The sequence below is a fragment of the Halichoeres trimaculatus genome, unplaced genomic scaffold (genome assembly GCF_033239565.1).
Source record: "Halichoeres trimaculatus isolate MK-OKI-2021-1 unplaced genomic scaffold, fHalTri1.1 fHalTri1_scaffold_15, whole genome shotgun sequence".
Taxonomy (NCBI): domain Eukaryota; kingdom Metazoa; phylum Chordata; class Actinopteri; order Labriformes; family Labridae; genus Halichoeres; species Halichoeres trimaculatus.
Genome location: NW_027437193.1, coordinates 16,728,827 through 16,754,503, shown reverse-complemented (window position 1 = coordinate 16,754,503; position 25,677 = coordinate 16,728,827). Strand labels below are relative to the sequence as shown.

Below are 25,677 nucleotides of genomic sequence, written 5' to 3'. Positions count from 1 at the left end.
TTTTCACCAATATTCCATCATGGTCCACTCCGGGTTAGTCATCTGCTGCAGTCAGTACTGCGCATGCGCAGTACTTTCTGGAGAGCTGACTCCTTTCTTTGAGGGGCAAGCGTAAACAAAGTCTTCGTGAGTTCAGAGGTAATTACAGCCACACAGCACTGTCTGGAGTGACACAGACTTCGCCAGATCATCAATATCTAACCTGGAGCGGACCATGATGGAATATTGGTGAAAAACATGAGTTTTTGGACGATTAATGCAGTTTTAGGAGCGGCGCTGTCTATGCCCCGATGGATCCCATTATACGGACGTCCGCTGCACGATTTTGGATCTAAATATCTCCCGAAGCACTGCTTGGATCAGGAAAGCCTTCTGGGTGAGTATTTTGTTCTATTTCATTCTATAAACAATGTAAAAACTGTATAAACTGAAATTGTCCTTTAATACAAAAGGGCATTTAACTGTATGTCTGTCTGAGCACTGGTGTTGGTTGTGAATGTAATTTATCTGGATGTCCAGTGAATTTGAATTTCAATTTATCGAATGTGTTATCAGTGAAGAAACTTTGACCATTGCTCTGTAGCTTCTGTACTCTGATGCCATCTCCAACCTGAATTATGGTTTCCACACAAACATGACGCACGGAAATGAGACATGTGAAATCAGCACATGTGGCTTTTATACTTTTTATCACCCCGCAGGACATCCATTCCCAAACTGCAGGGGGAAGAGTATCGCAAATGTATGTTCACCACAGTCCCTAAAGAAGAAGTTTGCATTGAGTTTACAACATTTTCCACCAATCCCTCTTCTTCACCAAGTGTAGCCGCAATTAATGTCAGGAGTTGTTCATTACACAGTAATCACAGTATATAAATGACAATATTTTTGTATATCGCACACTGGGAGACATTTTGCTTCTCCGTGCTTCTTTGGTAGTTTGAAATTTTCCTTCCTCTCCCCTCACCCTTCCCTGCCTGCATCTTCAACTAAAAGGAGCACATGTGAACAAGCAACTTCGTAAATTTTAATGGGAAGAGCAAATGTGAAAGGGGCTGTGGGCTTGGAAAATGAGAGAGAAAAAGAAGAACTGTTCTGTTAAAAAAAAAAAGACTTCAGGGGCTAAATGTAAAACAAAAGAGTCTTCAGCACTGTCAACCGCATTTTGGAGAAATCAACAAAATGTGTTAATGAATTATACCAGATGGAATCGCTAAATTTTTAATCAAGCAGCATTAAATAAATTCACAGGATATTCAGGAAGTGAATTAGACTTTCTCAATTATGTTTTGTCCTTCTGGTTCTGAAACTGCTGTTCCTTATACTTACTGCTTGTCTGACACGTTTTCAAAAGTGTCATTTACAATTTCCCACTGTTAAGTTACGGAAACACAGAGGTTTGGATTTAATTAGCTGAGCAAGTGATGACCTAAATCACTGCTGAGGACATTTTAGAAACAATGCAGACAGATTACACAGCAGTATTTACAGTATTCATGTGATTTATTTATTTTTGCTCCTTTATTCTGCAGTAAAGGCCCCTGTGAAAGAAGTGCTATAAGAAAAAAGGCAAAAAAAAATCTGTAAAGACCCACGAGACATAAAGGAGTCCCACAGTTACAAAACCTATCACAACACATTTTAAATAGATATTTATTCTGTGTGCACTTCCTAAAAGTTATCAGCACCAACAAGCATTTTAGTGTACATTTAAAGCAGGGGTGGCCAATCTGTGGCTCACGAGCCACATGTGGCCCTTTGCCTTTCGGAGTGCAGCTCTTCAGTGCATTCATAAAAAATACATATAAAGTTATGAGTAGTGGTGTGCCAATCAATCTAAACTTTATATATATATATATATATATATATATATATATATATATATATATATATATATATATATATATATATATATATATATATATATATATATGGATGCCAACATTGGGATCAATTGGGATTGATACTTAAGTTTCAGTTTCTCTTCTCTAGTACGAATTTAAACACACTTACAAACACAATAAATCTTGCTTTGAAAATTGGAAATGTATTGATTTTCATTTTATGTCATTTCATTAATGTGTGAGAGGAAATGTGTTTGTAATACCCTATGTGTGATGTGGCTCTCTGTAGTACCATGGTCATTTTTGTGGCTCTTGATCTCTGACCGGTTGGCCACCCCTGATTTAAAGAGTTAAACTCAAATTTGTTTTAAGAGACTGCTACTGCTTAACAGTAGTTTGGTAAGACAGTAAATTTTACAATAAAGTGATTCAGGGTAATGAACTTCCTTCCACCTCACAAACGATGAGTGCTGAACTGACATACTGGAATTTTAATCAAAAACAAGAATTCATCAAATTCAAGTTCATCCTGAACTGTAAGGTGTTCATGTTATCAACAAAAATACAAACCAGAGATTATTTTTTCTTCAAAGTATCCTCACTGTCAATGCCAACCTTCACATTTTGCATATTAAACATTTCTGTAGACAGTAACAGAGGAACTACTTGAGTTTAGGTACAAATCAGTATTTTTATAAACTGCTCTTTCAAACTCAATTAAAGCAGCTAACCAGCTTCAAAAAGCAAAAGAAAACAAAAGCAATAGCTTTCACTCACTATTTGGATGTTTTTTTTCCTCCTACAAATGTCAAAAGAGCCCTACAAGTCTTCATGCCTCTTATCCACAGAGGAGGAATAAAGTGCATGCAGAGTGAGAGTAAATAAAGCAAATTAAGGCTTCCGTTAAATCAAAATTGTGAATGGCTTTAACTAGATAATGAGAACTTCTTAACAGTTCAGCAGTAAAGCAAGTAATTGCTTTTTCATGGGCTCAAGATTTTGAATTTCTATCATGTGGTGAGACTAACAAAATCCAATCACATGGATAGCAATTAAACTCTTCAGTGAACTTCTGACATGGTTCAGTTCCCAGGTAATCACATAACTTACTCTGATCCATACTTAATTACCTCCCAGGAAGTCCATGATGTTTTTTGGGAGTTTAGCCTCGTTGAGGTTTTCTCAAAGCCGTTTAAAACTGGCGTGTACAGAAACTGCAACTGAACATCTGAGCACACGTCTAATCAGCTGTAGTTATTTCAGTTTGGCTCTCTGGAGTTATTAGCAGCAGCGCTCCAAAAGACGACTTGTTTTCACAACTGACGACTAAAACAACACATTCCCTTTGTTCAGGAAGTGTTACAGTTTTAACAAAAAAAAAGGAAGACAACATTCTGCAGTATTAATCGAGTGAAAAGATTTCATTTGCGCTCCTCTTCCCTGTTTTATTTCATCTGTGTTGTTAATGTAAACTGTAAATCATGTTGCACCACACTGAGAGGCGAACACGCTGCATAATAAAACAATTCCACTATTCTCACTTTGTGTTGTGATTTCTCTCTGTCAGGAGTGTTTTCTGACTATAGTTCCTCAAACCTTTATATTATTCCAGTCTTTCACTTGAGATACTTCACAAATTTATAACAGAAGTGCTTCAGTCTTCTGGGTTTTTTAACTGTCTATAGGGCGTTAAATCAGGTATGACAGTCACAGCTTAAAACTGATCCTTCTATATTTTACAGAAGTAAAAGAGGCTATCAATACCAAGCTCTGAGCATTATAACCAGCATAAAGGACATGGGTGTTTTTGATGCAAAACTACAATGGCTGTATGTAAAGGGCTGGATACTGATTGAAGCACTTACAGAGGAAAGCCAAAATGAGCAATATTAGAGCACATTCAAGTCATTTGTTAGTTGAAAATTCACCCCGCCAATGCTCTGTTTTGTTCCAAAAAAGCAGTAATACATCACTCAAAAATGTTACACAAGGGGGTTGCAGAGCTGGAAACTTTAAAGAGACAGCAGCTAAAACAAAGTGTCTCAGACGGAGGCTGAAATAAGTGTTTTCTGAAACCCTGGTGTGGTTTTGAGCTTTGATTCATTCAAGGCTACTACAGGCAGCAGTTCAGTTTAAACCCATGACAAATCCACGTTAAGATGTGAGATGTGGCCTTGTACAGAGCATGGCAGTCACGACAGTTGTTTTTGTAGGCTTTTTTACAGAGTTATCACTAGGTGTTGGTTTAATAGTATGAAGAAACCACACTAAAAGGAAATATAAAGTATGGTATATATGGACCACAAAATAAATTGTTTATTAAAGTATTAGTTTCTAGTATTTTTTTACTAGCATCAAAACCATGTGCTAATGTGTTATTCGAATCAAGATCTGCACCACAACAGGAGTACATCTTTTATCCACAGAGGGCGCCAAAATGAACCTGCCTTAATAAACAATGGATTTGCTTGTTATATCTAAACTAAAGGTGTAATGGAAAGTTTGTGGTGCTAATGTTCATCTGCATTGAAGCAACTTATAGTGTTTTAATTGAGAAAAAAATAGTAAATAAGCCAAACCACCATATGTGAAATGAATGCAGACATTTCATTGTATGCTGTTGGATATTGTGATTTTAAAGCCATTAAAAGCGAAAAGATTTGCATGGAACTGACATTTAAAGGTGATATTTGACTTTTTGAAATCTCAATGGGTCAAGGTAGTCTACTGCAGTGTTTCCCAAACTTTTGTTCAGGTGACCCACTTTTTTGGAGGAATAAGCCACGGCGACGCAATCCAAAAAAAACAAAATATGTCCAATCAGTAAATCCACTGACAGGATAAGTGTGCAAAAATAAACAAAGGTTCTTTAATCATGTTTCTGCATCATCATACTTCTATGGTACCAGCTAAAAGGCCTAAGAGACAAATTTGACAAATGCATTACAACTTTGTCAGGCTTACACTCTGAAAATACTTTTTTACTATGACGGGTCAGCCTGCTTGCTTTTCAGAATTGAATCCCAGCTATGTGTACAAGATGAGAGAACAACACACGTATTGAGTGCAGCATCCAGTCTGTTTCTGTATTTTGTCTTCAACAATGTGAGAACTCCAATTTGTATTTTTTTTAATGAGCCTGTTAGAGTCAAGTTTCTGTCAGTCATGACAGACAAGAAAGAAACTTCTATTCTATTTCCATTCTATTTCCATTCTATTCTATTTTTATGTGGTTGTGAAAGAGATAGGAAGCAAAATACATACAGATATGACAGTGGGAGGAGCCAATCATCAGTGAACAAATCGTTGAGGGGGAGACTTCTTCTGGTTAGGGAAAGCATGAATTTTATGTAAACATTCTGGAAACTAATCTGGCGACCCGAAAAAAATCTCTGGCGACCCACCTATGGGTCAGGACCCAGACTTTGGGAATGACTGGTCTACTGCACAGTGGGACATGTGGTTTTACTGTTTGGGGCTTTGGGAAAAATAGGTTTCTGTCCTCTGTGTACCGTCAGAGCTGGGCTAAATACTGGCGGGATCCAACAATCCTTTTGTTTCCTGCTGTTTCCAGTTTTGATTCAGTCTGAGTCACCCTGTGACCGCTTCCGCCTGGTGGCCTGTTCAACTGTGAGAGCAGATTGCATTATTGGACTGGTCACAGCAAATGGTTGCTGCTAACAAGTTGCTGCCCCCCTCTGACCTCCTTTTTTTTGTGAGCGTGTATTTTCCCGTGTGTCTATTTGTGATTTTGTGCATCTGTATGAGTGCGTGTGGACGTGTGCGTGACCCTGAGTGACTTGTTTCCAATAAGGAAATGAAATCCGTTGTGGGTTCCCCCCCCCCTCCTCCTTCCTTGCAAACCATTTTCCTTTATTACTTTACCTGCACTTCCTTGAGCCAGTGGGTGTGCTCCCACGCTGCAACCAACTCCCAGACAAGCACCGGCAGCATCTATCTTGTCGACAGAAGTGCTGAGTGGCTATTACTTCTCAGCCGACCACATAAAAACCACAGCAATTAAACGCTATTGGGCCATTCGACTTTGCCTTCTTAGATGAAAAAAAAAGGGAGTGAGTGAGCAAGAGAGAGAAGAAAGACAGAGAAGAAAGTGGGGGTGAGAGCAAGCAAAAAGAGAGACCTCAACTGCAGCTGCTTTAAAGACAGGAGGATCTTTATGTGCGTAGTCTGAAATGCAAAAGAAGATTGTGAAAGTAGCTGTGAAATTAAAGTTGATGAATTACAGTACCTGTCCTCGAAGGGATATGAGAGAGCTCCTTAACTAAGGTTTAATGGGAGGTAGAGGCAGACAGCAGCATGGGAGTTTCAGAAAGGTCTCCACTTTTAACTAGATTTATAGTTAAAGTGGTTCTGCCACAGCTGCATTGTTATTCTGCCCTCCAGAAGGAAGCTTAAATCATGTTCTGTGCTTTTCACAAAACTCAGATGACACACTTTTTCCAGTTATCTCTATTTGAATTTTTTTTTTGTAAAAGTGAAAAAAGGCAAAAACAGGCCAATGCTGCTGAGCAATGACAGTATGAGGATGTGCTTTTATTTTATCAAGTGAACAAGAACACAGATAAAATCATATCAAACGGCAACTTGGATTCAGTGTGATGTTGGCCATGACGCTCTTGGTGGAATGTGATGATATTTACTCTCTTATAAACTGCTTCCAGAAAGCTCTTTTTATTCTTCTATTCTTCTATTATTACATTATATTACAGCTGTCGTAACATGCTGTAAAGGTCATAATAAACCAGGTATGCAATGATTCGCCAAAATCGTAAACAAAAATTGACAGCAAAATTTGTCACCCATGTGTTTAATATTCAATGATTCATTGGTGACATCACTGCACACCTTTTCCTGCTGTACACTGACATAAAATTGTTTAATTGACGAGGAGTGAGGCCTTTTACAAACGTGCTTTTTTTTCTGAGAATGTGTGTAAAAAACCATGTTACACAGCTGTACTACATAGTGTTGAAAGTGTATTCCCGTTTTAGACTGTACCTCAGTTTTGTTGTTGTTCACTTTAAGAGCTACAGGAAGTAAGTTTCAGGTAGTGATGTCACATGACCAGTTTCAGACCAGATCAGATCAGAAAATAAAAAAAGTAGAAGACAACATAAAGACATTAAGGTACAATTTAACAATCCAGCAACATCTGCCAAAAGGTTTCATACTTTTGATAACGTCATGGGTAAAAATCGTTTATAGAATCCACACCTTTATTTGCAGATGGTTAGTTTTGAGCATAGACTGTATATAGAGTGGACAGCGTGGCTCCGCCATTTATCATTGTACGGTTTTGAAGCCAAAATACCCCCATCACAGGCGCAGCTATTGAGCAGTTTACAGCCAGAGTCTGCGCAGTAGAGACAATGAGGGATTCTGGGAGAATCTGAGTGGAGCTGGGTGACAAAAATAGTTTTTGTTTTTTTTTCTTTCGGGAGTCTAATCACTTCCTGACTCTACCTCCCGACATATTTTACAATCCCCGAAGAAAATACACAAGAACAGCAGCTGTCAATCATCATTAAACATTACGTAAAACCTTGTTTTTAACCTCGTATAACGAATGAAAATGAAACTTTTCAGAAAAAAGAGGACTTGAATACAAGACAGCCAAATAATACCTTCAAATCACCACAACAATCGGATGTGAAAAACATTTCTAAGATGTGTATTAATTTTCTAAAGTTTGACCACAGCCCATCTGGAATGGCTGGAAAGCTGGATTTTTTAACCTATACTGCAGCCAGCCACCAGGGGGAGCAGTTTTTGTGGAGACCTCTCTTTGAGCTGAGCAAGCTGACGTCCATTTTTACAGTCTATGGTTTTTAGTAGATGTTTGATTATGGAAATTTGATTATGCAGTAATTCCATGCTGTTGGTTAGCTAATGAAAAATCATGGAGACATGTATTAAAAAAGTCAATTCATGTTTTTACCAGCTCTGCTTTGTGTGGCATTTTGCAAAAAAAAAAAAAGGTACTAGATATGGGGTTATATTTGTGCCATCAGAAACTGAAATTGAATTAAAATATTGAATTTGAAAAGCATAAAGTGTAACTGAAAATTAATGTTTTGAAAATGAATTATTTTTTTAATTGAATTTTTTTTAAATTGAATTTGAAAAAACAGAATTCAATTTCAATTCACAAAAAAAGCAGATTCAGTATTAAAATTCAATTTCAATTCAGAGTGGCATGACCATTACGTGATCTTGTGCCCGTCGGGGAGACTAATCGAGCAGATTCAATTTTGTGAATTGAAATTGAATTTTAAAACTGAATCTGCTTTTTGTGAATTGAAATTGAATTCTATGTTTTTTCAAATTCAATTTAAATAAATAATTCAATTAAAAAAATAAATTCATTTTCAAAACATTAATTTTCAGTTTCACTTCTCGTTTTCAAATTCAATATTTTAATTCAATTTCAGTTTCTGATGGCACATCCCATAACCCCATAACTAGAAAGCATCAGGTAAACAAAATATTGAAACATTGCAGCAACTGATGCATTGTTTAGTTGTGATTTTAAAAGTCAGGGTGCATTTTACTCTTAACTCTGCAAAGATGAGAACTGCTTGCAATACCTTTGAACAAGAACTTGCTTATCATGAGAGTTTAATGATATATGGGAGTACCTTTACCATTATAGCATTACTCTCTCCTCTGTATTTTTCCTACCTTTTCACATTGTTTTTTCGATATCAGCATTGCATGTTTAGGTCATGCTCATCTTTCAGCAACAAGAGGAAAAGTTGCCAGGTACAGCATCTGGTTTGGGATACTTAAAAACTAGGTAGCATGTAATTTATTTTTTATTCATGTAGAAAAAAGGTGTTATTGTGCAGATGAATGGATAGAGGAGGTATTCATATACAAACAGATAGGCTGAGTCAAAATCTAAACTAGCTAGAAGTCAAATGAAGCTCTAAAGCACTTAGTTCTCTCCTGCCTTGCATGGAAACTTGTTCTTTTTTCAGCCATTATTTTTAGTTCACTGTCATAAAATTAGTTTGCAAATCCTAACTAAACTCTGAACAAACAAAGCTGCTGTTTTTCTCTCTGTGATGTAGTGGGAGCATTACTGCCAACAATACAGTCAATCCTGCTACTGTTGTCGCTGCCACAATGGCGGACTGTGCCCATTCATCACGGCCTGTCTACATATTCTCCAAACGACTAAAAATAAACGTCTCCAACTTCTCAGTAATCAGGGCGAGGGTGTAGGTACACAGCAGAAAAAGCAAGACGAGCGCTGAACTTGCACTGAAAATTACAAATGGCCGCCTGTCTTATTAAGCAAAGCAAATTACATTAAATTTCCTTCAGGAGGCCTAATATAGATGCTGCACTGCATGGCTCTTTCTTAAACAATCAGCCCTTCTATCCATCTTTCTCTCCGTCACTTGACGTGCCCTGTTCGTTCTCTGTTTCTATTTCACACCAACTCTTTCACCTTTTGTCCTCTTAGCTTTTCTGTACTTCTGTTTCTGTCTCTGACTGAGTCGCTCTGTCTTTGTCACGTTCCCTCTCTGCTGACCAGACAGATATATTCAAAATGGAAGTTAAGGACAGAGTGTTGCATTATTCAAACCTCCCACAGGAGCAAGACTAGGTAACAATGAAAGGCAAATTCCCATTTAAGCAGCCCGTTTGCTGAGACAACAAATCAGAAGATGCCTGTAAGCAAGCAGCGATGTTAAGAGTAGATATTTATTGAGCAAACCTTTTTTTCTGCAAAAAATCCTCCCTGTATAAACCAGAATCTGTGTCTCTATGGGGACTGACATTTTCAAAGCATCTCTATCACTGGCAGAGTCTATCAAAAATGACACGGATAAGTAGTAAACATCCAGCTCACAGTTACTGCAGGCTAGCATCGGCTGTGAGATTATGGGCCAAAACGAAGCATCCACTTAGCCGACAAGCACTGAGCCTGGGCTGAACCCTGCTGAAGAAAAAACCCTGTCACATCAGAAAACATTAAGTGCAAAAACTGCAAAACCAACAGCATGATATTGTCAGTCCTGCCCATGATATTCTGATAGGCCTCTTCAAAACTCACAACATCTATTGTGTTTGAATCACAAAACCCGAATCAGGCTTTTTCCCTCTGAGTGTTGGGATTTTGACTGAACTTCAACATCTATTGCTTGTGTGAACAGAATCATATTTTCCTACCACCAGCGGCATATTCTCTATAGTAAAAACAGAGTGTAGCCTTGTTTTGTACAGAGTGCCTCCTGTGCAATACTGAAAGCTTTTCTTTTTTTAAACAAAAACTTTTCTCCCTCATCACTAAAGTTCTAAATGCAACCAGGACGAGGGAAGCATTTTGTTGGTTGTATGTTACTGCAACTGGTCTGAAAAAGCACTTTTTAATGATTGAGTTTATTTTGCATTCATTTGCATTTGACATATTGTCATTTCAACATTTGCAGCATGAGCACAATTTATTTGTGGATGATTAATGTCCTCAGTGAATCCTGGCATCAGCCAGCATTTTGTGACTAAACATGGAAGGAGACAGGCTGATAAATTGTAGCACTCTTTTTGACCTTCTGACATAGTGATCTGTTTAGACCACAGAGAGGAAAGTCTTGTGATTTTATCCTATGAGAACAAACAGTTTGCCAATAGCCTTTGGCTATCTCCATGTGCAAGTAAGCACAGTGCTGCCAGCGGCTAGATCAATGTTTCTCAATTAAGGTTCCTCAGCCAAAAGGAATGCAGCCGCTTTCCCATTCGTCAGCAACCCCGACCAATTCTCATTAAACACAGACACATGTTAATAAGCAGAAACACACGCTCCAACATAAAAAGACATACTGATGTTACAGACATTACCATCACGCAGACATCATCCGTCCTGTGGCATTTAGCACAGACGTGAGAGTGTAGGGCCCTGTGCGAAATCAATGCGCATTTGCAACAATCAATGGCGGGTTTCCTATGAGAACTAATTAGAAAGGCAAACACGCAGCGCCGCCTCCATCCTCCTCACTGCCCACCGCTGTGAGCTTCAAACCAAGTGCTTCTCCACCACAGGGTCAAAACAAACTTTGACAACAGTGAAATATTTGATGGGAAGGATGAAACACTCTTGAGGTAAACCCAAGGATGCTGTGTGATCAATACACTTTGGTGAGGAGCAGGTTTTACACAGGTCTGAGAGTTCTTTTATTAAGACCTTGGTAATGACTGAAAAAATGGCTTTTCAATGGCTCTTTGAGGATTGTCACTAATATTACTCTTGCTTTTGTTACTTTCAGTACTTAACTTAAAATACTTCATAAAGAGACATGTGGACTTGTGGTTTCATGCAGGCTTGAGTTCACAGATGTCTAAATGTTTTGCATTTCCATCCTCTGAATTCTGAGTCCTTCAGCAGAACAGACATAATTGAAATAATGAAGACCTCAAAGTAACACAGATAATGTGTGATCCTCAATTCACTGTGAATCACTGCTGTTTCCACTACCAGAAGTGTAAAGCAGTTGGATTGTTTAGTGTTGGATACAAGCTGATTGTGACAGCAATGTGTACTGCTTAGTGTTCCTATATTGAAATAAAAAGCTTTACATTCAATTATATGCCTCTCTCCACATTCCTTTTATCTTTCTGCATAACTTCTACATCTTTTGAAAAGTTGCATTACCTTTTCTAAGTAGGCTATGCAGCAAATATATTATGTGAAGAGTACTGGAGCCTCTTCATCATTGAGATACAATGTGTAGTACTTAATAAGTATCTGCTTCAGTGCTAATGTGGCTTAAGGAGGCATCCAGGGATACATACAGGTAGAAAATAGACCTTTTCTCGTAGAGATGTACAGAGCTTCACAGAGAAAACTCAGGCTCAGGCAGTATGAACAACTTCCAGGACATTAAAGACACACAGAAAACGATGCACAGCGTCAAACAGACAACTATTACTTATTGCAGCAAAATGCAAACAGGCTGATACTTTCTTCACTCTTGGTCCTCCCAGGTGTTTAATTGTTGCCATGTGAATACACCTCGCTTTAAATATCAGCTTGACCTTAAGTTGCAGTCAGGGATGGGTACCTTTCACATTTGCAACGAGACAGTACCAGCCAGTACCTGGCCTGACATTCGGTACAGGCACTCAATGGTACCAATTTTAGGTACTTTTTGTGTTTATGTGGTAAAAAATATCAATTTATTTAATTATAAAGTATGATTTTTTTTTAATTTGACATTTTTATCCATCAATATATAACCTTGCAAAGCTGTGTTCATGTCCAGCATGGAAAATTGCTTACTCTTCCACTCCCTCACAGTGTAAGGATGCTTTTAAGTACCTAAACATGGTGCCTTTTGATTTTACATGAATCGGTACTCAGTACTTTTAACAGAATTCGGTCAGTACTTATAACAGTACTTTATTCGGTGCCCATCCCTACATGTAATTAATGCAATATTTGTGTCGACGAGCAGTTGAACAGGTGTACCTGGGAAAGTGGCTGGTGAGTGTAAAATATCTGAATGCGACTCACCCTGAGAGCACCTGAGCTGATCCTTCTGTTGTTGCTCCTCTGGGCCACAGCTGTCAAGAGAAGGAGAGAGGTTTTAGATGTTTAGGATGTTTTAAACATGTGAAGTATTTGGTGCTTTCTTAGGTGTTTAATTTTAATCCATCACACAGACATGGAAAAAACAAGAATGTTGAAACAGCTACATTACCCTGTATTATGCAAAAAAAAAAAAAAAATGCTTCTGATCAGTTGCAAGCAACAGAGATACGCAAAGAAAAGACTTTTAGAGAATGATCACACCAAAATTGAGCATCCTCCACAGACGCTACAGAGTGCGCTGCAACTTCCCTTCCTCACTGTGCTCCATCGCCACCAGTGCTGTGCTAATAAAACTTAAAAATACTCTAAGGATGAAGAATTAAAGGCATATTAAAGAATTGGTTTGAAAACGGTTGATAAAGCATAGGGTTGAGGGTTTCCTTTCATGCTAATGTCAGCATCGGTCATGAATGAAAAAATGAGCACTGCGAAAATCAAGCAAGTGGACTTTTGAAATATTTTATTTCATTTTTTATTAATTAATATATATATATATTAATTAATAATATAATATAATATATATAATATATATATATAATATATATATAAAACACTCAGAGAATACACCACACATAATGCCTTACCTCACCCACCATCATTATGCTAAACAGGCTGCAAAAAAGGAGCTTGTCAAGGCTGTCTCAGAACAAGTAAAGATAAATAAATTGTAACATGAGCTATCATTTACTTCTTTCGCAAAAACTTGCTGCTATTCAACATCATCAAAGACGAGATAAAGGCACGGATCATCACAGTGTTACTTCACTGTACTGAATCTCTACAGAAAAAAAACTTAAATTAGAGGACAGATCAACCACTACAGAAAAGAATTGCTTTAACTTGTCTTTTCGAGACATAAAGAGCAGTGAATTTATGTGTGAATAAAATGGCTCGTTGTGTGACTCACGACTGGCAGCTGTTATTATGTCCCCAAGACAAGAGCAAACACAGTGCTGAAGCCACAGCAGGGCACATTTCCTGTGAGAAAAAAAATGTCTGTACATGTCTGTATGATAAAGTTTTTCCGGAGTCTGTGACCTCTGTTAAAAGGTTTTTTCACAGTGTTGGTTCATTGGTTTGACTCTTGGATAGAAACTAAAATGTGTTTTTTTTTGGACATCTAGTGCAAGCACTGCTCAAAAATAACATGGATATGACATTATTACTGATATTCCTGCTGTTAAAGCTGCTTAATTCTGATTGGTCCATATTCTCAAACAACCCCTTGGAGACGGTTATTAACTTTCAGTACCTTGAGCAATACAAGACGCCAGTCACAAGTCGTGTCAAATCAATCCAAAGAAAACCGTTCCAGTACACTTAGCTTTCCTCTTTCTTGACACCGTAGACAGTAAGCATATAACCATTGGTTCTTATCAGCATTTAATTGGATATTTGCGCACTACTCCACACTGCCATCTACAGAATGTATGATGTAAAAAAAAATAATAATAATAATAATAAAAAAAAAACTTTAGTGTGTCTTCCTTCCCTCCAATTTTCTAAGGCCCTCCTGGTGCCCCCCAGGGGGGGGGCACCACTTGAAAACCACTGAGTTAGTGGACAGGTAATCATGAGATAGGTTCAGTTAGCAGGCAGTTTTGTCAGGGTTCTACTTAGGGCTGCACGATATGGCCAAAATCTAATATCTTGATATTATTAGGCTATATCTCGATACACAATATATATTTCGATATTCTGATTTCTCCTCTAGATCACCATATTAATGTTAAATCCAACCCTTTGATGCATAAAATGACATCATTATAAGGATTCAAGCAGACCTTTTAGTTGGAATTTTAAAACTGAAATGCAAAAAGGGAAAATCTCAATCAGGTAAAGTTTAGCAAACCTTTTATTTTAAACCAAACTTTATGTAGTTACATATTTTTAGTTCCAGTAAAATAATTCATTCAGATATATTCAACTGGCTTTATATTATATTATATTATATTATATTATATTGAATTATATTATATTATATTATATTATATTATATTATATTATATTATATATTGTATTATATTGTATTATATTATATTATATTATATTATATTATATTATATTATATTATATTATATTATATTATATTATATTATGTTATATTATATTATATTATACTTTCAAAATATTATGAACTAAAGTTGGAGAAAATATTACTTTTATTTCCATAAATCAGCTACCTGGATAATGTTGCTCATGCTGAAAGAACTCTAGTCATTTCTGTCTTTAGGATGGGGTCTGGTTGAATTGTATTGGATTTGGGTTTGTCTTCTGATAATATCCCAGCTAGCAGTTATTAGTATTCAGCTGTAAAATAGCATCAAACTCATCTGCCGTCATGTTTTGAGCAGTTCACAGCTGAGTGCTTTAACCGAACGGCACTCAGAGAGAGGGCAGAGTCCGCAGAAAAGCGAAAGTGAAAGTTAAAAACATTCCTTGTTTGTTTCTCGTTGTGGAGAGCTGGAAGAGAATCAGGGATCATACAGGCAGCAAAGCAAACCCAAATGAGCAACTACACTTTAGAAAACAAGCCCCAGGAACCTGCAACCCGAGACTAATAAGACGTGCAAGTGACTTTTCTTCTCTCCTCTTCTATCATAACACGCATGCGCAGAAGAATTTTTCTGGGTGGGCGGGGGAGCGTGGTGCTCGCTGTGAGAGGAGGACCAGCTGAGCAGCAGTGTGAAACGAGCGAATCACCAAAGAGATTTACGTTCTGACAACTGAAAACATTTAGTTTTGTGTTTATACTCGATAATTGCAACATGGACGTTTTATACATCCCACGTGCAAAAGCCCGCGATACATCGAGGATACTCGATATATCCCCCAGCCCTAGTTCTACTACCCATAACTACCTGCTAACCATACATTCTCCCAAAAATAAAGCGTTACGTTGCTTTGTTTTTTTGTTTTTTTTACCTATTTGTATAATTCTTCGTAAGTCAGCTCACCTTGTCATAATTACACTTAAGGATGTTAGGATCTAAGTTCAACTTCTAGCTCCCACGTTAACAACCTTTGCATCACTGTCTCTATTAGGTAACACTCCTCTCTATGAAAACATTGAAGCACACGCTGTGCAGACATGCTTCAATAGAACTTTCTGAAGGACAGCAGAAATGACGCTCATTTTACACTTGAGATATGAGCCAGCACCTGAGACTCCAGATTCCTGATAACAGCAGGGTGTGTGTATGAGAGTGTGTGAGTGTGTGTGAGAGCAAGCATTGCAGGATATGACCTTTGCTGTTGCATAAGATACTCTCTTTTGAGAAGCTTCTCTCATCAGGCTAATGAAACTGCCACATTGTTCCGGCGCACTGACTTCCAATCAGTGTTTGCTTAAGTTCAAGTGTTTGTTAAACACCTGTTTGAACCGCCTGTGTCACTAACTTTATGTAAGCAGGTAAACACATAGACACACAGCTAAACAGCTGCAGCTCTTATCAATCCCCCTGAGTGGTTCTAACTGAGCCTGAGGTCGCAGGCTCAGTTTGAGCAGAGAGGAAGAGCCTGACACAGACAGGTTATATTCAGCACCAACATAATAAGTGTTATGATTTGCAGGAGCACCCATTTTTTCTATGCCTCTGTGGATTTACAAGACTGGATAAAAATAAGTGTTCTTCCCTCATTAAAGAGGAAAAACAGCCACAGAAACAACCAGGCACAATTAAACAAGCTGTATATTCACAAAGAGAGACACACATGAAAGCAAGAACAAACAGAGAATTCACATCAAGGTCAGCTAGACAGAAAGTTTTTTTAGCACAATGCTTTGCAAATATTTGGAGATTTTTGCACCAGGGTTGAATACAGGTGTGCTACAATTGCAAATAATAGGCTCCAAATGAGAAAACAAAGCAAGCTGAGGCAGACAGAAGGACTCCCATATTGAGCGCATCTGATTTTCTCAACAGTATAATCTCACCAGAAGATGGGTAGGCGAGCACATCCAACAAAGAAAAATGCTGTAAAGAAGCCAAAGTAAAGGCGATGGGCACTGGGTGTTTTCAGGAAAGCTATACAGTTTTTGAGAGTTCATGCTGTACTGAGGTTACCCTTTGAGTGACAGCTCTTTTTTAAGTAAACCCAGCCAACCTGATAACTCTGCTGAAGGTAAGAGAGTGAAAATATCCAAGACTTGATAAGCTGAAGGCAGGTATATGAAGGAAAGATAGAAGAATTTATATAAAGAAAGATAAGTTTGTGAATTTAGCTGCTCTGAAGGGAAACTCGATTCAAGCAGTATGTGAAAAGTATTTATGTGTCTTTTCCAACATATGTGACAAATATGTGGGTTTATTATATTTTTTAGGGTTCAACACTCAGTTGCCATCAGTCAAAAGGTTGGACAGATAGGTCAGGAGCTTTTCCAAGTTTGAGCCATGTTTGATAAAATTCATCATACCAATTGAAATTGGTGCTTTAACATCACACCTGAACTGGGAATATAAGTTAAAGGTAGGGATGCACGAAATTTGATTTTTGCCGATATCCGATATGCCGATATATCGAAACCCTTTTTGGCCGATACCGATAATCACAAGTTTGTTTGTTTTTTTCACTGTAAAGAAAGCTAAGTCTATCCTGTACTGGAATTTATATGTTACTCTTATTGTGACGGTCTTATTTGTTTAAGATACACACATAAAACAAGACAAAAAACATTTGATTTGACCATAAATAATAAATGTATTATTTTTTCAAACTCAAGACATTCAGTATTGAAATACAGAAAAATAATTTCTTTAGATCACATGAACTTTAAATGTACAATGCATTTTTAAACATAACCAAGTTGCATTTGATTATTTTAGAGCTACTGTAACAACCTGGTGACAGACACAGAGCTCTGCAGTGCAAATAAATGAAGTGCTACATTTTATTTAAGGAGCTTATTTTTCAGATGGAAAATAATTATAATCCTAACTGAATAGCACCTTATCGGCTGTGCCTATCGGCAGAAATTTTCATATCTGCAGATACCGATAAACGTGTTTTTAAACTTTTATCAGCCGATACCGATATTGTGCCGATAATATCGTGCATCCCTCGATAAAGGCACTGTAAGGAGTTTTAATGTTGTGTTGTCTGGTAAGCCCTATAAACAAAACTAGTTCTGTTTTCTGAGATGAAGACTGCATTTCCCATGAGCTCTTAGCAAAGTGTGCTTTATATATCTGGAATACAGATCCATTTTTAATAGGGATGGGTACCAAATTAGGTACTTTTATAGGTACAGTCAAAAGTACTGGGTACCAATTCACGTAAAATCAAATGATACCTTGTGTAGGTACCCAAATGCATCCTTGTGACTGTGAGAGTAGAAGAATTAGCAATTTTCCATGCTGGACATGAACACAGCATTGCAAGCTTATATATTGAAAGAGAATAAATATGTTAAATTGAAAAATACAGATTGCCAGGTACTGGGCATCAGTGTCGTATCATTTTAAATGTGAAAGATACCCATCCCTACTTTTTAACACAACTTTTCTTTGTCAACATGTTTTTAGAGATACAGAAAGATGAGGTACAACTTCTGTCTCTAGCAATGCAAATCTATCCACTGTAACTTGATGGTGACAAAAATTAGTGAACTTTGAGTTATAGCTGCTAGTTGGCTCACAGAAAGTGACCAGACGTACTAATTTAATGTTACCCCAAAAAGCCCAGTGTCTTTATGAGTGCTCTGCTGTCCAGACAACTGTCTCCATGATGTAAATGTGCAAACATCTTTACGTTTTTGTCCTCAGAAAGCAGTTAAGTATCCACATACTGGCAAACATTAAATCCAAATCCAAATCCCTGCATGACTGGTTCCAAATAATGGCTTGACTTACAAAACTTTAATAAAAAGAAATAACCACTGGTGAAAAATAATCAGGTTTCACCATCAGCACTAGACTGAAACTCCTCACACTCCCTTTAAAATGTGAAAAAATAAAGTTGAAAAGAATTCTTTCATACCCACAGTAAATGTACATTTATCACTTTATTTATTTCACCAGCTGTACCCCAGTCTTTCTGTGGCTCCTCTCTGAGGCCATTTATTTTTATCTTTTGACAGCCAAACACTTTTTATTCAAACGACAGCCTGGCTTGCTTTAAAATCGATAAAAATTCCACCTGTTCCCCAGAATAAGACTGGCATGAGACGCCAGGAAATAAAAAAAAAAAACCCAACATGGTGACGAGTGTTTCATTTTGAAAAGTGCACAGTTTGTTGAAACTGAAATATTTTCAGAGATATGTTCATATTCAAGCACCTCGGAAACAAAAGAGCCTAATTTTCCAAACTTTTCTGACAGATCTCGTCTATTGTTTGGCTTTATTGAAAATGGCATTGTTCCCAGCAAATCTGTCCCTGTCTCTTTGTTTGTCGAGTTCTTAAAAAAGATTATGAAAAGCGTAAAAAATGACTCAAGCAGACAAAGACATGAAGAGGGGAATTTGCAGATGGTGGATTTAAATTATAAATTCCTTTAAAGAGACAAGAGGGAGGGAGGATGTGACAGTGCTGACATATATCGGCTGTCACAGCAGGCTGTACCTTTACAGGGAGACTGTAGGTATATGTGTGCGGGGGCGGGGGAGTGTGGGGGTATTTTAACAGCTTCCTGCTGCAGACGTTGAACAGCTTGGAGGAGAGAGTTAAAAGATAAAAATCAAAGGTTAAAAAAAGAAATGATGGTTGGAGATGGATGATTTTCTCACCATCAGAGTGGCTGTAAACAGAAAAACAAGTGACACGCCTGAACCCAGGATCGTATAACCACACTTCTTTGAGCTCCATCAGAATCTGGCACTGTAAGAGGACAGCAGCTGCTACATGTGCCACACTTTACACATGTACTCAGTGTGTTTGATAGCTGCCAAAATCACACACTGACACACACTGAAACATACACACAAAGAGCTCAAGTCACAAATTGCCTACAGTACAGCATGTGCTCTAAAGGAGAGATTTATATGATCACAGTGTTTCCCATTAATTAATTAGACTGTGGCGGCCCGCCACAGTCTCATTTGGCCCCGCCACAGTCTCATATGGAGAAAAAAATACGATCCGTCACTCGGTCAGATCATTGCACAGCTGTAATTTCCTACCGCACGTAAACAAGCAAGAACAAGAGTGCGCGCGCACTGGTCACGCTCATACACGTCGCTCTTTACTTGACGTTTGACGCAAACCAGATTCCAGAGACACTGGAGCGGGGCGTCTGACTCTGAGGTACGTGCATTTTTGGGCATTAGCGCTCATGCTAACTGCAGCCGTGGCCACAGTAGCTCACTGCGCTGTCTGCCTCCCTTCACTGGAAGAGGACCGGCTGCACAGCGCACGTCTCGGTTCCAGAGTTTCAGTAACGAGAGCGACCACACTGTTTTAATATCATAGCGCATTCAGAGTCAGTGCAGGCACACAGTACAATCACCTGTTACCATCCCAACGAGCTGACGCGGCTTATTATTTCATGGTCTCCTCTCCTGGGGCCTCATTTTTTACAGCGTGTACAAGTCCTCTTAAGTTTCACTTACGACGAAAAGGCAAAACGTGCATACGACCAAAATATATACACTCTTTTCAGATCTATCAAACTCTGTGTACACACGGCTGCACGCTATTCCCTGTGATAAACCACACCGCGCCGAGAACAGCGTAAATGCGGTGACGTGAACACACCTCGTTTCCCGCCTTCAGCACGCCCGAACGTAACCATATATGGTCAATGCAAATCAGTACGTGCATATTAAGTAGCCATGTGCGCTGTGGGATTTTATAGCGACATCAGCGTAAGATGGTGAACACAACATACGGAGAGAGCATGGAAGAAGCTGAATTTCTCTCAAAGCCAGATACACAGCAATATCAGGAAATATCAGTCAGAAAATGATCTTGCATTGATTTAGGCTACATTTTGTGATGAAGTGGGCCTTAGCAAATTTAGGCATCTTTATTTATTTAAACTATTTTCTGCAGTCACTGTAGAAAAAAAATAATGAAAACACAACAGTCCTAAATCCAGATAAGGGAGCAGAGAGAAGAAGAATAACGGTAGGCTACAGTCTCAGTAGCCTGATAATGGATCACAGATCATGGAAATAGTGTAAATAACCTGTTGTTGAAATGCTGTTCAGTAAATTTTTCAAAATATTGTGAGTAAGTGAGTTTTTGGTTTTGTTTCTGAATCAAATTTAAAATATTTCTGATATGCCTTTGTAAGTTCTTATTTATCAGCGTACGTTCATGTCCATGGTCCCAAACTGCACTTACTGTAAGGGCGATACATCGTGCTTAAAATCGTACACACACATTAAAACCGCCGAGGGTCAGCGACCCTGCCACCACAGTCTCTTAAAATCCTGTGGGAAACACTGGATCATATACGCAATCAGAAATCTACTGCTGAGGGAGCTGTAGCATTAGTTTGAGAGTGAAGAAAACTAGTATGCAAAGATCTGTCTGATCTGATCTGTCATTTTAACAACCTTAGGACAGCTGACAATGTAAGGGAAGGCTAGTAGTTACACTTCCATCTTGACAAGACTTTTTAATTTCACTTTTGTCCTTCTCTGTTTACTGCAGGCCATGATACAGTAGAAGGAGACAGTGCACTTTGGTTGACGTCAACCCTCCAACAAAAAACAAGGCTCTTTGTGCACACCGCTAGAAAATTTCAACACCACTGTTCTTTTGAATGCTTTATATAACTCAAAAACAAAAAAACTCCCCGACAGCTTTTTTTACAGTTCAAAAGTGACATGCACTTTTTTGTCAGATGGAATAATAAACTTACGGAAATGCTTTGAGTTTGAGTTACCACCTACAAGCTTTGCACACAATGGCAGCTAATCAGACGGGTGGCAGCAGGAAACCATGTCACAAGGACCACCAGAGTACTGTGTTATAGAATAGAATAGAATAGAATAGAATAGAATAGAATAGAATAGAATAGAAGTTTTTACTGTCCACTCTTGTGGAAATTTGTCCAAGGTTCTCCAGAGGCATAATGTGGGCACAGCCACTTTCACACAGTCAATAGAACAAACAGGCAGAGCAACAAAATGACAAACAAAAAGCATTTCTTTTCAAGTCGGGCAGTAGTTCTCATCGGACATTTTTTTTTTTCAGATATCAGAGGGACTCCATGAGCTCAGAGGAAATGGTTTATGCTCTGAATTTTCAGAGAAGCTTAGCTGGCAGACCAGATCTGGGCCATGATATTTAAAGGTTTCCACAGTTTTTACCAGTGGCATTGGTTCCTCTCTGGGAGCTAGAGTGGGCTATAACTGAAGAAGTTAACTACAGCACCTGCTAAATGAGAGGTAAATCTAAGATACGTCATCAGGTTAGAAGACGGTGACCAGTCGACATTGCAATGAAAAATAGTTTCATGCACTCCAAACCAAAAGATGGTCACTTATAATGTGTGTATGAATTAAGGACGTTCGATACCACTTTTTATGCAGCCCGATACCAGTACGAGTACTATATCTCTTGAGTACTCACTGATACCAAGTGCTGGTACTACAAGCCGTTTTGATACATAAAATTTCAATTAACAGTGACAGATCATTTTGATCAAAGATAGATCAGTCACTATGCCATTAAGTCCAAATAAAATAAAAAAATACTCACTGAGTTTAGAACGTTTTTGATCAATATTAAAAAAATTAAAAGTGCACAACAAAAATAACAGCTATCAGAGTTTAAGTATTTTTTTAAAGTACACTTAAGTACAAAATAAAAAAGTTTAACTGTTAACTCTTCCTGGTTCATTCATATTGTCTGAAAAGGACCTGGCACAGATTTACAGTGGTTTTAAACCGCAGCAATTAGCAGCATCTAGTGGCGAGGAGGACTCAATAAATGTAAGATTTTTTTTTTGCTTAGAGTATCTGCTGCTATTATCTACAGCCTTCCCGAGCACCAATGCCTTGAAAAAGGCTGGTATTGGGACATCCCCAGAATAAAGTGACCAATCAAAGTTATCCCAGAACAACTGCGCACCATATTGACATGAATTGGACATTGCACTCCTTTGATTTAGTGGTTAACAACACTTTTCAGGAACACGTGCCCTTCTCCAAAGCTGCTGAGCAAAGGGATAATCTTCAACTACAAAACACGGAACATGACAGCAGCAACAAAAAAACCAACACAGAGACACGTCCCAAGCATTGCACATAGGGATGGGTACTGAATTAGGTACTACTAGTACGCAGTACGGATTTACGTTCGGTGCCATGTTTTGGTAGCTAACTGCATCCTTGTGACTGAGGGAGTGATAAAATAGGGGATTTTCAATGCTGGACATGAACAAAGCATTTTAAGGTTATATATTCAGAAATAAATATGTTATATCGGAAAACATTGAGATTTTATTATAAAACATAAACGGTACCAATTGCGTGGTACCAGGCATCACTACCATATCTTAAAATGTGAAAAATACCCATCCCCAATTGCACACAGTTTGAAAGTGGTTTGGGTTGGTTGAACATTTCACACATAGTCCAGCAAATGCAGAATCACACGTACAAGCTGAGAATGAAAAACAGCCAAGACCTCAAACCCAAGATGCTTCCACCAGAGGGAATTCCAGTCTGAGTTTGATCACCCATCCCTACAGAAACAAAGATGTGCTCACACACATTTGATCCCATCAGCAATGAAACACTTGAACCATGCAGATGGATTCAGAGTTAGAAAAACCAAGAAGCATGGGACACCTCTGGAGCCCTGCAGGTAAGATCCTTCAATAATATCACTGGATACAAATCTGATGCAAACACAAGAGCCTCAGTTTTTAGAGAAGCAGAAAAAGAAGAAAGAACTGTTTGGCATCATTAAAATCAAGGACTTAAAACCTGCTCAGTAAAATAAATTGAAACATGCTGTGATGAATTAATATTTACTATAGACATGCTGCAATTAATGGTGAGTAAGATAAATTAGGGTTTTCATCAGAAATGAGCCTTCAACTGGTAATATGAGCATTGCATTCCTTACGCCACAATTTTTCAGCTAACCGTCAAACACAGTGGGATGTAGACAGTCAGCTGCAGATTATGCTGCAAATCAGACTTGTAAATCAAAATGCTCCAGAGGTTTTGCACTAAAATATTGTCGATCTCTCACTCGTTGACTCTCTTTTGAACCCTCTCTCTCAGCCCAGTCAGTTGCAGCTGATTGACGTCTGCCAACGAGCCTGATCCAGCATAAGGTTTCAACCTGTTTCACAAAGTTTTGCCTTTCCTCCGTTTCAGTGCTTGCTCAATGCTGGATAAATATCAGCTCCCTTAAAATAACAAAACAAAAGGTACCGTGTAGCCCTGCTCTGTAACCTGTGCAGACCTGCCCATTAGATAAAAATCTAGATTTGGAACAAAATAAGGATCCTAGTTCAAGTCCATATGCACACCTCTCGCTCTGATTATTCTTTTTCTTCAACTGAAGTGTCATTTGGAGCTATCTAAATCAAGACTGATTGAGTTTTATTATACAACCGTTTTCCCAGCATGTCACCGACACATTTTCACAGTGAAAGAAGAAACAAAATAGAGGACAATCCCTGTTTTATTCCGGCTTTTATTTGTGTTTTTCACCTTTCTTGTTGTTACCTCACCCCGCCTCTCCTCCTCCTCTCTAACTAAAGAGCACAGCGCAGCTGAAATGTCACAGAGCTGAAAGTATACAGCACCGTGCATATTTCCTCGGCCAGCTCCAGACCCTCTGACAGACGACAAACTTCTCAGCTATTTGTCCTCATTACAGAACAGCCTCCGACTTTCCACCTTAATTCCCCCGCCTGTCTCTCAAGGGTCTCTTTTCTAACCCCCGCCTGGCATGAGTCATTTTTACAACCGTTTCTTCGGCCCCCGTCGGCCTGGGCCGCCTATGCTTTAAACCCAGCTAGGCGAGTAAATCTGCCAGCTTTAATTAAAATAGCTTCTTTTGTAGCACCCTGTCCCCCTCTGTCCTCTTGTTCCTGATGACATAATGGTGCTGGGAACTTCCTCTGCAGCACTGTCGCAAAAGGCCTGACCCTTCCAGGAAAAATGGAGCTGTTTTGCACTATTTTATGATGAGTTGGCAAAAACTCGGCCATATCTCATCCTATCAACTCATCTTTGAGCTTCAACCTGAGTGATAAGATAATGATGCAGGGTGCGAGGAGAGGTTCCAATGATAAAAAGGAGTGCACATTAAATCATTTTTAAATATGTAAGAGGAATCAGTGAGCAAACACGAAGATAAGGGTTTAATCAAGGGGCAACAACCTAGAAAGAATAAGTTTCCTGGTGTTGAAGTGACAAATAACGACCTTTTTGTCTTTCAAGGTCAGCCTTTCTTGGAGGAATAACGATTTGTGAAGCTGAATCAATGGGGCTCACTCAAGCCGTTTTCCTACAATATTGTTCAGGGACCAACTTTGGGGCCATTGATTAGTCGATTTATAGCTCACATCTGTTCTGCACTCACCTCGAATGTAGAGCCGCTCATTACGAGAGAAAGGAGAAGAAAGGAGAGGCCAAGTATAAAGGGTTCCTCTGGCAAAAAGCATGAATACTACACCTTCTTAACACAAAACATGGAGGCACTGGAGAAAATAACCTCTCCAGCACCAGAAAAGACATGCTAATGATTATAAAGGAAAAGCGCAGGGTTATGAGACTCTTTAGTGGTAGAGGTCACCCGGAAACCACAGCAGACAGACATCTCTGTACTGTCACAACCTCGTTCATTCTACTACGCTGTAAAAATGTGTATAGAGTCATCCTTTGATATTCAAAACTGAAGTAAAGACTCCTCACATGACAGGCACTGACATTTGCTCTGGTGATATGGAGCGAAACCTGCGAGCTAGCTCAGGCAGACAACTTGAGCTGCACTGTTATGCACATATCACAAGCCCCGTTTTTGGGTTTCCAGTCACAGCAACACAGGAGCTGTACTACTCTACAGAGCTGTCAATCAAGGGGTTATACATCAGATAACATTTTTTTTTTGTCTTTTTTTTTTTTTTTTCAAAAAATAAAATCTTGGTGGTGAGCACCGATTAGACACCATGTTGGAAGAAATTTATTTGACATGTGATTTCATTTGAAAGTTGGACTTGTGTCCCAAACAAAGAGAAAGAGGCAAACTCTAAAACTCACACTGCAACCAGACAAGAGGGAAAACTCATCTCAGAGTTTCTT

The 25,677-nt window shown here is 38.5% G+C and overlaps 1 protein-coding gene across 5 annotated transcripts in view; it reads right to left on the bottom strand.

Moving 5' to 3' along the window:
* tnr (tenascin R (restrictin, janusin)) overlaps nt 1-25,677 on the bottom strand; it is a 235,844-nt gene that overhangs the window by 142,934 nt on the left and 67,233 nt on the right. For 3 of the 5 annotated variants that reach the window (XM_074688048.1, XM_074688046.1, XM_074688047.1), the window contains exon 1: nt 12,385-12,427. The gene's annotated coding sequence lies outside the window, so the exon portion shown is untranslated. Of the gene's footprint in view, nt 1-12,384; nt 12,435-25,677 lie in introns of those variants that run through there. The other 2 variants (XM_074688049.1, XM_074688050.1) reach the window with 1 other exon arrangement.